Raw genomic sequence first — 11940 nt, forward strand, 5'->3', positions numbered from 1 at the left:
ATTCTTAGCTAAGGTCTTACCACTTTGGTTTAAAGATGGAATTAATGAGGGGGCAGCTGGGTGGCTCAGTGGATTGAGAGCCAGACTCAGAGACAAGAGGTCCTGGGTTCAAATCTGGCCTCAGACACTTCCTAGCTCTGTGATTCTGGGCAAGTCACTTAACCCCCATTGCCTAGCCCTTACCACTCTTTTGCCTTGGAACTGATACACAATATTGATTCCAAGATGGAAGGTGAGGGTTTAAAAAAAAAGATGGAAATGATGTACTTCACTGGGAAGAATACTGAGTCTTTTAGGTCATAGATTCAAATCTGGAAAGGAATCTTGGAGACCATTGAACCTAGTCCCTGAAGACTTGAGTTCAAATTCTACCTCTGCTGCTTATTATCTTGTGACTCTGGGCAAGTCACTAAACTTCCCTTAGTTTCCTCATCTATACAATGAGAGAGTTGAACTAGATAGACTTGGAAGTCCTTTCTAGTTCCAGTCCTATGACTCTTTGGATCCAATGGGCATGAGTTGAGAACTTTCTCATCAATGACTGGATACTTGGAATGTAGGACAGAGAACAGGGCTGATGTATGTCACCTGAATCTGGAGGAAGCAATAGATACCAGAAATGTGTAATTTCATTACCATCTTTTGCACCAGAATAGACAGAGCCAACACGTAAAGGCAATTCAAAGGAAAATATTTGGATATCCCCTGTCTAAAATATGACAAATTCTATACAAACTATTTGATAGAATAAACCAAGAACGGGTTCTACCAAATTCTTTTTACGACACAAACATGGTACTGATCCCAAAGCCAGGCAAGCCAAAAACAGAGAAAGAAAACTATAGGCCAATCTCCCTAATGAATATAGATGCAAAAATCTTAAATAGGATACTAGCAAAAAGACTCCAGCAAGTGATCAGAAGGATCATCCACCATGATCAAGTAGGATTCATACCAGGGATGCAGGGCTGGTTCAATATTAGGAAAACCATCCACATAATCGACCATATCAACAAACAAACCAACAAGAATCACATGATTATCTCAATAGACGCAGAAAAAGCCTTTGATAAAATACAACACCCATTCCTATTAAAAACACTAGAAAGCATAGGAATAGAAGGGTCATTCCTAAAAATAATAAACAGTATATATCTAAAACCATCAGCTAATATCATCTGCAATGGGGATAAACTAGATGCATTTCGAATAAGATCAGGAGTGAAACAAGGATGCCCATTATCACCTCTACTATTTGACATTGTACTAGAAACACTAGCAGTAGCAATTAGAGAAGAAAAAGAAGTTGAAGGTATTAATATAGGCAATGAGGAGACCAAGCTGTCACTCATGGCAGATGATGGTCTACTTAAGGAATCCTAGAGAATCAACCAAAAAGTTACTCGAAATAATCAACAACTTTAGTAAAGTTGCAGGATACAAAATAAACCTGCATAAGTCATCAGCATTTCTATATATCTCCAACCCAGTTCAGCAGCAAGAATTAGAAAGAGAAATACCATTTAAAGTCACCCGAGACAATATAAAATACTTAGGAATCTATCTGCTGAGACAAACACAGGAACTATATGAACACAACTACAAAACACCCTCTACACAATTAAAACTAGATCTAAACAATTGGAAAAACATTGATTGCTCATGGGTGGGACGAGCTAACATAATAGAAATGATCATCCTACCCAAACTTATCTATCTATTTAGTGCCATACCCATTGAACTACCAAAAAACTATTTTACTGAATTAGAAAAAAACATAACAAATTCATTTGGAAGAACAAAAGATCAAGGATATCCAGGGAAATCATGAAAAAAATACAAAGGAAGGGGGCCTTGTAGTCCCAGATCTCAGACTATATTACAAAGCAGCTGTCATCAAAACAATTTGGTACTGGCTAAGAGACAGAAAAGCGGATCAGTGGAATAGACTTGGGGTAAATGACCTCAGTAAGACAGTCTATGACAAACCCAAAGACCCCAACTTTTGGGACAAAAATCCAGTATTTTATAAAAACTGCTGGGAAAATTGGAAGACAGTGTGGGAGAGATTAGGTTTGGATCAACACCTCACACCCTACACCAAGATAAACTCAGGATGGGTGAATGACTTGAATATAAAGAAGGAAACTATAAGTAAATTAGGTGAACACAGAATAGTATACATGTCGGACCTTTGGGAAGGGAAATATTTTAAAAGCAAGCAAGACTTAAAATGCAAAATAAATAATTTTGACTACATCAAATTAAAAAGTTTTTGTACAAACAAAACCAATGTAACCAAAATCAGAAGGGAAGCAACAAATTGGGAAACAATCTTCATAAAAACCTCTGACAAAGGTTTCATTACTCAAATATACAAAGAACTAAATCAATTGTACAAAAAATCAAGCCATTCTCCAATTGAAAAATGGGCAAGGGACATGAATAGGCAATTTTCAGTTAAAGAAATCAAAACTATTAATAAGCACATGAAAAAGTGTTCTAAATCTCTTATAATCAGAGAGATGCAAATCAAAACAACTCTGAGGTATCACCTCACACCTAGCAGATTGTTCAACATGACAGCAAAGGAAAGTAATGAATGCTGGAGGGGATGTGGCAAAGTAGGGACATTAATTCATTGCTGGTGGAGTTGTGAACTGATCCAACCATTCTGGAGGGCAATTTGGAACTATGCCCAAAGGCGATAAAAGACTGTCTGCCCTTTGATCTGGCCATAGCACTGCTGGGTTTGTACCCCAAAGAGATAATAAGGAAAAAGACTAGTACAAGAATATTCATAGCTGCGCTCTTTGTGGTGGCCAAAAATTGGAAAACGAGGGATGCCCATCAACTGGGGAATGGCTGAACAAGTTGCGGTATATGTTGGTGATGGAATACTATTGTGCTAAAAGGAATAATAAAGTGGAGAAGTTCCATGGAGACTGGAACAACCTCCAGGAAGTGATGTAGAGCGAAAGGAGCAGAACCAGGAGAGCATTGTACACAGAGACTGATACACTGTGGTACAATTGAACGTAATGGACTTCTCCAGTAATGGCTTTACAATGTCCCTGAACAACCTGCAGCGATCTACGAGGGAAAAAAAAACAAACAAACTATCCTCAAGCAGAGGACAAACTGAGGGAGTAAAAACACTGAGGAAAAACAACTGCTTGACTACAGAGGTTGAAGGGATATGATCGAGGAGAGACACTAAATGAGCGCCCTAATGCAAATACCAACAACAAGGAAATGGGTTCAGAGCAAGGACACATGTGATACCCAGCGTTGGCTAGGGGAGGGGTGGAGGGGGGGGGGAGGAAGGAAAACAAAATGATCTTTTCCCAATGAATAATGTATGAAAATGACCAAATAAAATAATGTTTAAAAAAAATAAAATACGACAAATTCAAAATTAATGAGGAGTCCAGATGTTGGATTAAGAAAGCTAGAATCAACCTCTGGGGACTCTGGCTTGGCCTGTGACAGCTCAATGGATAGTAGGGAGAGAAGGACCCAGGCTTCTGCCTTTGGCGGCTGATCTCCCAGAGGAAGGATGAATTGGACTCTCTGGGATAGCCAAGTGGGCTGCAAGAGTCCGCTGGTTTCCTCCAGCTGCCCTCATCAGGGTCCACTTTGATCTAGGTGGAAGGGTCCTCTTCAAGGAAAATGAGCCATGAATGAATGAATGAATGAATGACCCAAGAGGCAATGGAGCAGAGTGGAAAGAGTTCTGGTTTTATAGTCAATAAGATCTTCTTGGCTTCCTAGTTGCGCAATTATGAACAAATCCCCTAATCTCTCAGAGCTTGTTTCCTCATCATTAAAATAAGAAGGTTGGATTCCATGATTTGTAATGCCCTTCCAGCTCTAAATTTATGATCCAATGAATCAATCAAACAATAAACATTTATTAAGTACCTACTCTATGCTGGGCATTGTGCAAGGTGCTAAGGACGCAGAAACAAACATATAAAACCCTTCTGGACCTCGTGGAGGTTATATTTCATTTTATGAAAGGTCCTCGTGATTGTTCCTGTTCGTCAAAGGGGAAATGAAGGTCCATGCTTGGAGGAGGGTCGGGAGGAGAGGTCCCTGAGGTTTCCCCCTATTTCTACTCTGACAGGTCCCAAGCTTTGGACCTTGGTGCCCCTGGAGACTTCCTTAGGGTGCTGTTGGGGCTGATGGATGCATTAGTCACTGGGCTGCCTCCCCAGTGAGTAGGAAAGAGTTGGAGCAGTTACACAAGCTGGGGCGATGAGAACATGGTGAAAGATAAGGGTAGGGGAGAGGTTGGTGGGGGCCCATCCCCAGGGATGTGCTGGGAAGTTCTTGATGGCCTTCAAGGCTCATGCAGGGGAAGACTTGCTCCTGAGCTTTGTGCCAATGCTTGGGTCCCGGAGCCGCATGTCTCCAAAGCTGAGTCACCCCCTTTCTCCAAACCACATACCACGGGCTTTGCTGCACTGGGTTCCAAATAGTGGCCCCCCCTTTTAGACACAGGCGCCTTTCCTTTGAGTCATTCTTTTCTCCTTTCCTGTCTGTCTGTCTGGGCCATGCTTGGCCAGTCAGGATTGCCTCATACATTCAAAACTGGCAGGGACCTCAGAGGCCATAGAGTCCTTTCCTCTCTACATTTTACAGATGAGGAACCTGAGGTGCAGGGACAGGAAATGACTTTGGGATGAGAGGACCATAGATATAGAGATAGAAGGGATCCACGAAGTTGGATGGGGAAAATTTGGGAGAATTACCCAAGGTCACATAAGTAAGGTAGGATTTGAACCCAGATCTTCTGTTCCCAGGACCAGCACTCTTTCTGCTATCATGCACTGGTTCCCCCATACCACCCCATCTTAAGACATTTTTTCATGGGGACAGATAAAGACAGATTCTTGGATTCAGTTTATCCAACTTAAAGGTAAAGATAGAGTAGTTCTGGGTCTTCAAGAGGCTGGCTGTGTATCTTTAGGGAAGTGACTCTGGATCTCTGTGCTTTGGGTTCTTTATCTGAAATACCCTGAAACAACCTCTTTAATAAGGGGGAATTATGAGGAGAAGATATGATAAATTGCAAAGGGGCATTAGATGGCATGGTGCAGAGGAAAAAGCCGAGGGACCTGGGCTCAAATCCTACTTCTGCAACTTCCTTGGTATGTGACCATAGGCAAGTCCCTCTACCTTTCTGGGGTTCAATTTTCTCATTTATAAAATGAAGAGAGTGGACCAGATGGCGTCTGAGGTTCCTCTAGGTCTCTACCAGTGAAATGGAGATATTTTTTTTTTGTCCGAGCTCCTAGGAGGCGGGGAGTGGAATGAGGAGGCAGCTTTTCATTTTGAAGCTGGTCTTAGATAAGGAAAGAGCAGGTGAAAGAGGAGTGGGGTGAAGAAAGAGAGAAAGACCAACAGAGAAAGATGGAGAGATGGAGTTAGAAAGACAGATAAAAACAGAGACAGAGACAGATAGGCAGAGAGAGAGAGAGAGAGAGAGAGAGAGAGAGAGAGAGAGAGAGAGAGAGAGAGAGAGAGAGAGAGAGAGAATGTAATAAAATTCTGGTCCTGGAGTGAGGAAGACCTGGGTTCAAATCTTGTTTCTGACATAACCTAGATTCCATCTTGTATTCTTCCAGCTCTAAAGCAATAGTCCTCTAACTTTTAGTATACTTTTACAATAGCATAGTCCTAGCCCAAAGAAGAATTTTATTGATTGATTCATTTATCTTCAACATTGTACAATTGCACAAACTTTGGCATTTGTTTTCCAACGTGTTGAGATACAAATTCTCCCTTTCCCTCCCTAAGACAGTAAGCAATATTCAATTGGCTATATATACGCTATTATATAAAATATATTTCCATATTCATCATGTTGTGAAAGAAGACACTTAAAAATGAAGAAAATAAAATGAAAAATGATATGCTTCAATCTGCATTCAGATTCCATCAGTTCCTTCTCTGGAAGTGGATAGATAGCATTTTTCATCATGAGTCTTTGCTGAGAATAACCAAATCATTCACAGCTGAATATTCTACAATATTGCTGTTATTATGTAAAATGTTCTCCTAGTTCTGCTTACTTCACCTTGCATCAGTTCATGTAAATCTTTCCAGGTTTTTCTGTAACCATCCTGCTCATCATTTCATGTAGCATAATAGTATCCTGTTACAATCATGTACCAGATCTTGTTCAGCAATTCCCCAGATGATGAATATCTCCTTAATTTCCTCCAATTCTTTGCCACCACAAAAAGAGTTGCTATAAATATTTTTGTGCAAATAGGTCCTTTTCCCTTTCAAAAAACGTTTCTTGGGGAAACACACCTAGTAGTGTTATTGTTTGTTAAAAGGGTATGTATGGTTTTAAAGCCCTTTGGTCATAGTTTTAAATTACTCTCTAGAATAGTTGGATCAGTCCACATTTCCATCAAGAGAACATATGTTCCAATTTTCCCACATCCCCTCCAACATTTATCATTTCCCCTTTCTGCCATATTAGTCAATCTGCTAGGTGTGAAAGGATTGCTTTAATTTTCATTTCTCTAATCAATAGTGATTTGGAACATATTTTCATATGACTATATATAGCTTTGATTTCTTCATCTGAAAACTACCTATTCATAGCCTTTGACCATTTGTCAACTGGGGAATGACTTGCATTCTTATAAATTTGACTCAGTTCCCTCTATATTTGAGAAATCAGACCTTTGTCAGAGGTGCTTACTATAAAATATTGTCTCCAAATTTTCTATTTTCCTTCTAATCTTGGTTGCATTATTTTTGTCTATGCAATCCCTTTTTAATGTAATGAAAATTATTCATTTTATATCTTTTAATGCTTTCTATTTCTTGTTCATAAAGCCTTCCCGTATTCACAGGTCTGACAGGTAAACTATTCCATGCTCCCCTAATTTTTTTTTCTGATATAACCCTTTATGTCTAAAGCATGTGCCCATTTTAACCTTTTTTTAGCATATAGTGTGAGATGTTGGTCTATACTCAAGTTTCTGTCTATTTTCCAGTTTTCCCAGTGGTTTTTGTCAAATAGTGAATTTTTGTTCCAATAGCTTGGATCTTTGGGGTTATCGAACACTAGATTATTATGATAATTTTCTTTCTTTTTTTTTAACCCTTACCTTTTGTCTTAGTATAAATTCTAAGAAAAGTAGCAAGGGCTAAGTAATCAGGGTCAAATGTCTTGCCCAGGATCACACAACTAGGAAGTGTCTGAGGTCAGATTTGAACCTAGGTCTTCCTAAATCCAGGCCTGGTGCTCTATCCAGTTTCCTACCTATTTACCCCTATTATTTCTTCTTTTTTTTTAAAACCTTACTTTCTGTCTCAGGAACAATGCTAAGACAGAAAGGTAAGGGTTAAGTAAGCAGGGTTAAGTGATTTGCCCACTATCATATGGCTAGGAAGTGTCTGAGGCCATAATTGAACACAGGTCCTCTTGATTAACTGGTTCCCTAGACACTGGGCAGCCTAGCTGTGCAGTCATGTTATTGTATTATTATGCTATACATTACTATGTAATCTACACTTAATCTATTCCGCTGATACATTGCCCTACTTCTTAGCCAGTAGCAGATTGTTTTGATGATTGCCCCTTTGTAATGCAGTTTGAGATCTTCTCATTTTTTCCCATTAATTTCCTTGATATTCTTGACCTTTTGTTCTCCCAGATGAATTGTTATGATTTTTTCTAGCTCTATGAAAGATATTTTGGTAATTTGATTGGTATAACACTAAGTAAATTAATTTAGGTAGAATGATCATTTTTAGTATATTGGCACAGCCTACCCATGAGCAATTAATATTTTTCCAGTTGTTTAGATCTGACTTTATTTCTGTGAAAAGTGCTTTGTAATTGTGTTCCTACAGTTCTTGGGTTTGCCTTGGCAGGTAAGATGTGTTGTATTTATTAAATCCATCTCTATGTCCTCTCTAATGGTCCATTATAAATGACAATTTATCAACTTGTTTTCATTCAACTCAACTTCATTCTAACAAACATCATGCACTCTGGGGGTCCAAAGAAATATAATGAAACAATCCCTTTCCTCAAGAATTTTATATTCTCTTGGGGAGATGACATGTACATATCTAAATGTCTCCACCACATATTGCTTAGATGTATATATATGAGGGAAGGCACACTACCGTCCATCTACTTTGTGTATAGCTACATATTGAATATACCTAGATATTTACACACTGTAGCCCCCTGTTAGAGACAGGGACCATCCTCAGTGCTTAGACAGTGACTGGCCCATTGTAAACCCTCCATAAAAGTCTAGTAGCAGGCAACATGAGTGATCTAGAAGACCCTGTATTTAGTGTCTGGGGACAATCCTTGTACTCAAGGAGTTTCCATTCTAATGGGAGTGGGGGTAGGAGAAGAGATGCTAATGTTTACAAAGATCAACAAGGAGCAAAGAGATGCAAAGGACAGACCCAGCAAACTTGAGGACAGAGAGGATACTCTTAGCCTTGAACACCTTTTTTTTTGGTTCCTGGACTCCTTTGGCAGTCTGGTAAAGCCAGAATAGCATTTTTATTTCTTAATTTTATTTTTAAAAATATAATTTTTTTCCCCATCAATTACACATAATAATAAATTTCTACCCAAGTTTTCTGAAATTATATGATCCAAAATTGTCTCCCTCTTTCCTTTCCTCCTCTCTCCTAGAGCTGGAAAGCAGTTCAATCTGAGTTATAAATGTGTTATCACACAAAACATATTTCTAAAGGGCAACTGGGTAGCTCAGTGGATTGAAAGTCAGGCCTAGAGATGGGAGGTCCTGGGTTAAAATCAGGCTTCAGACACTTCTTAGCTGTGTGACCCTGGACAAGTCACTTCACCCCCACTGCCTACTCTTCTCTCTTGGAACCAATACATAGTATTGATTCTAAGGCAGAAGGTAAGAGTTAAAAAAAAACAAAAACCAAAACATTCCATACTGTTCATTTTTGTAAGTGAATAATCTTATAAACCCAAACCCCCAAACAGAAACCTAAATAAACAACTGAAAAATTGCATATGAATAACACTTTAATAAAATAAAATACATAGGAATATAAAGGGCAACAATTATGCAGTTCTCAAATTTTGTACTTTTATTTTTAGAATTAAACTTTTTTCCAATTATAGGTAAAAACAATTTCTACATAAAAAATGATGATTTCCAAATTTTCTCCCTTTCTTCTTTCCCTCCCTCCTCCGGGAGGAAGCAAGCAATTGATATAGATTATATATTTGTAGTCATGAAAGACTCATTTCCTTATTATCTAGGTTGCAAAAGAACAAAACAAAATGTGAAAAATAAAGGGGAAAAACATATGTTTTGATCTGCATTCAGATGCCATTGATTCTGTCTTTTGAGGTGGATAGCATTTTTCACCCTAAGTTCTTCAAAGTCATCTTATCATTGTATTGATCAGAGTAGTTGGCCATCCACAACTGGTAATCCCACATTATTGTTGTCAGTGTGCATCATGTTTTCCTGGTTCTGTCTATTTCACTCTGCTTCAGGACATGTAAATTATGAAGATTGGATTTGGCTATCTCCTGATTGTAACAATGAAGATTCTTAGCTCTTCCTTGATTGTGAAGATTGGATTTGGCTATCTCCTGATTGTAACAATGAAGATTCTTAGCTCTTCCTTGATTGTGAAGATTGGATTTGGCTATCTCCTGATTGTAACAATGAAGATTCTTAGCTCTTCCTTGATTGTGAAAATTGGATTTGGCTATCTCCTGACTGTAACAATGAAGATTCTTAGCTCTTCCTTGATTGTGAAGATTGGATTTGGCTATCTCCTGATTGTAACAATGAAGATTCTTAGCTCTTCCTTGATTGTGAAGATTGGATTTGGCTATCTCCTGATTGTAACAATGAAGATTCTTAGCTCTTCCTTGATTGTGAAAATTGGATTTGGCTATCTCCTGACTGTAACAATGAAGATTCTTAGCTCTTCCTTGATTGTGAAGATTGGATTTGGCTATCTCCTGATTGTAACAATGAAGATTCTTAGCTCTTCCTTGATTGTGAAGATTGAATTGTTTATTTTTAGATTTTAATCCTCAAAGTGTTAACTCAGTATTTAAAGTAGATCTACCCATTTTAACTACAAAAGGTGTTAACTAACCACAAAAAGGTGTTAACTAACTACAAAAGGTGTGAACACCCATTTCATACATTGAGTGGGCAATGAAGAGGAGCATCTGCTGTGATTGGTAGATGTAAAATTTAGATGAGATGACACAAGAGAAAAAGGTCTTTAAATAGAGGAAACAGAGGCACACAAAGATCAGTCAATATAGATCGAAGGATCAGTCACTCAGAGCTGGTCTGGAGATCAGTGACTTGGGCTTAGAGTGAAGAAGAGTCACTTGAGGAGAGACTGGAAGATAGACACTCAGACTTGGAGTGAAGACACTTGGCTGTGGAATTCAACCCCTGGAGGAGCTTGTGTAGGAGACCTCAGACTGCTTTCCTTTTAGATGGTTACCTTGATGAGTATAAAGGCTGACTTTTAGTTTCTTCCCCCTTCCTGGAGGTGTGAACCTCCGAGAAAGGCCCATCGTCTTGAGGCTCATTCCCCCCTGACTGATGCCTTAAAATTTCTAAATGGTTTAGAGGAAGCTGGAGCTTTTTCTCTCTTCCCCCTTTTATCTCTTCCTTAATATCTTCCCTCTATTGTAAATAAACTACCATAAATTCCATTCTACTTTAGTAATTCATTTTGGGATTTAGAAATTAAATCCCTGGTGAGCACCAATTAAATATTTCAGACCAACCATAAAAAATTTAACAAAGTCTTTCTAGGTTTGAAATATTTTTAAAAAACAAGTTTACAGAGCCCAGGTCAAGAATGCCTGGCCTAGAGAGCCAGGGAAAACTGTGTGGAGGCAGTGTCATGTAAGCTAGGTCTTAAAGACAGGCAGAGATGAAGGATGACCATATTTCATAGGAGCTGGCCTGTGCAAATTTAATAAGATAGAATTCAGCATGTCAGATTTTGGGATTACTCTGTTGTCAGTCATTTTCAGTTGTGTCTGATTCTTCATGATGCCATTTGGAGTTTCTTTGGCAAAGATACTAGAGTAGTTTGCCATTTTCTTCTCTAGCTCATTTTACAGATGAGGAAACTGAGGCAAACAGGGTTAAATGACTTGCCCAAGGTCACAGAGCTTGGAAGTGTGAGGCAGATTAGAATTCAGGTCTTCTGGACTTCAGGCCCCACACTCTACTGTACCACCTAACTGCCCCAAAGCATCACTCAGAGATGAATAAAAGAACTGAGAGCTTGGTTGAGGATAAGACACAAATTTGCAATGGACCCAGAGATTTAGGTCTCTCTAGCATCCAGGGGTTCAGGAGAAGGAACAGAGAGGACAGATAGTGGAGATGACCCAAGGTTAAGGATTATCAGGAGTCAAAAAGCAGAACGAAGATGCAAAAATCTGAAGGGGGCCAATTACATCTTTTTGAACTGGTTAAGTCTGGGTCTGAAGGGAAAAAAGTGAAGCCAGACCAGGGCTAGAGATTTTGGGGAAAGGGTATGGAGGTCATGGCGAATCCAAAGAGCAGATTTTGGCAAATCGGGCCATGTCAGAAGTGAAAGTATGGCTTTACCAAAAGGACATTAATATGAAGTGAACTGATTAAGGGTGAGGGCAGGGGCTGGGGATGAGGGAAGACTATGAGTTGGATGAGGAAGGAAGGTGAGTGACCTTGGGAAAGTCACTGGTTCTCTCTGTTTCCTCATCAATAAAATGAGAGATTGGGGTTAGTTGGTCTCCCAGGTACCATTCAACTCTAAATCCTATGAATTTATGACCTGGAGGCCAGCAGACGAAGGCCACGAGGGTCTGTATGAAGTGATATAAACAGATGGCGTCGACTTCAAAGGAGAAGAGGTTGATAAGTGATG

Source organism: Monodelphis domestica, chromosome 2 (assembly GCF_027887165.1).
Source record: "Monodelphis domestica isolate mMonDom1 chromosome 2, mMonDom1.pri, whole genome shotgun sequence".
NCBI classification, from domain to species: Eukaryota; Metazoa; Chordata; class Mammalia; order Didelphimorphia; family Didelphidae; genus Monodelphis; species Monodelphis domestica.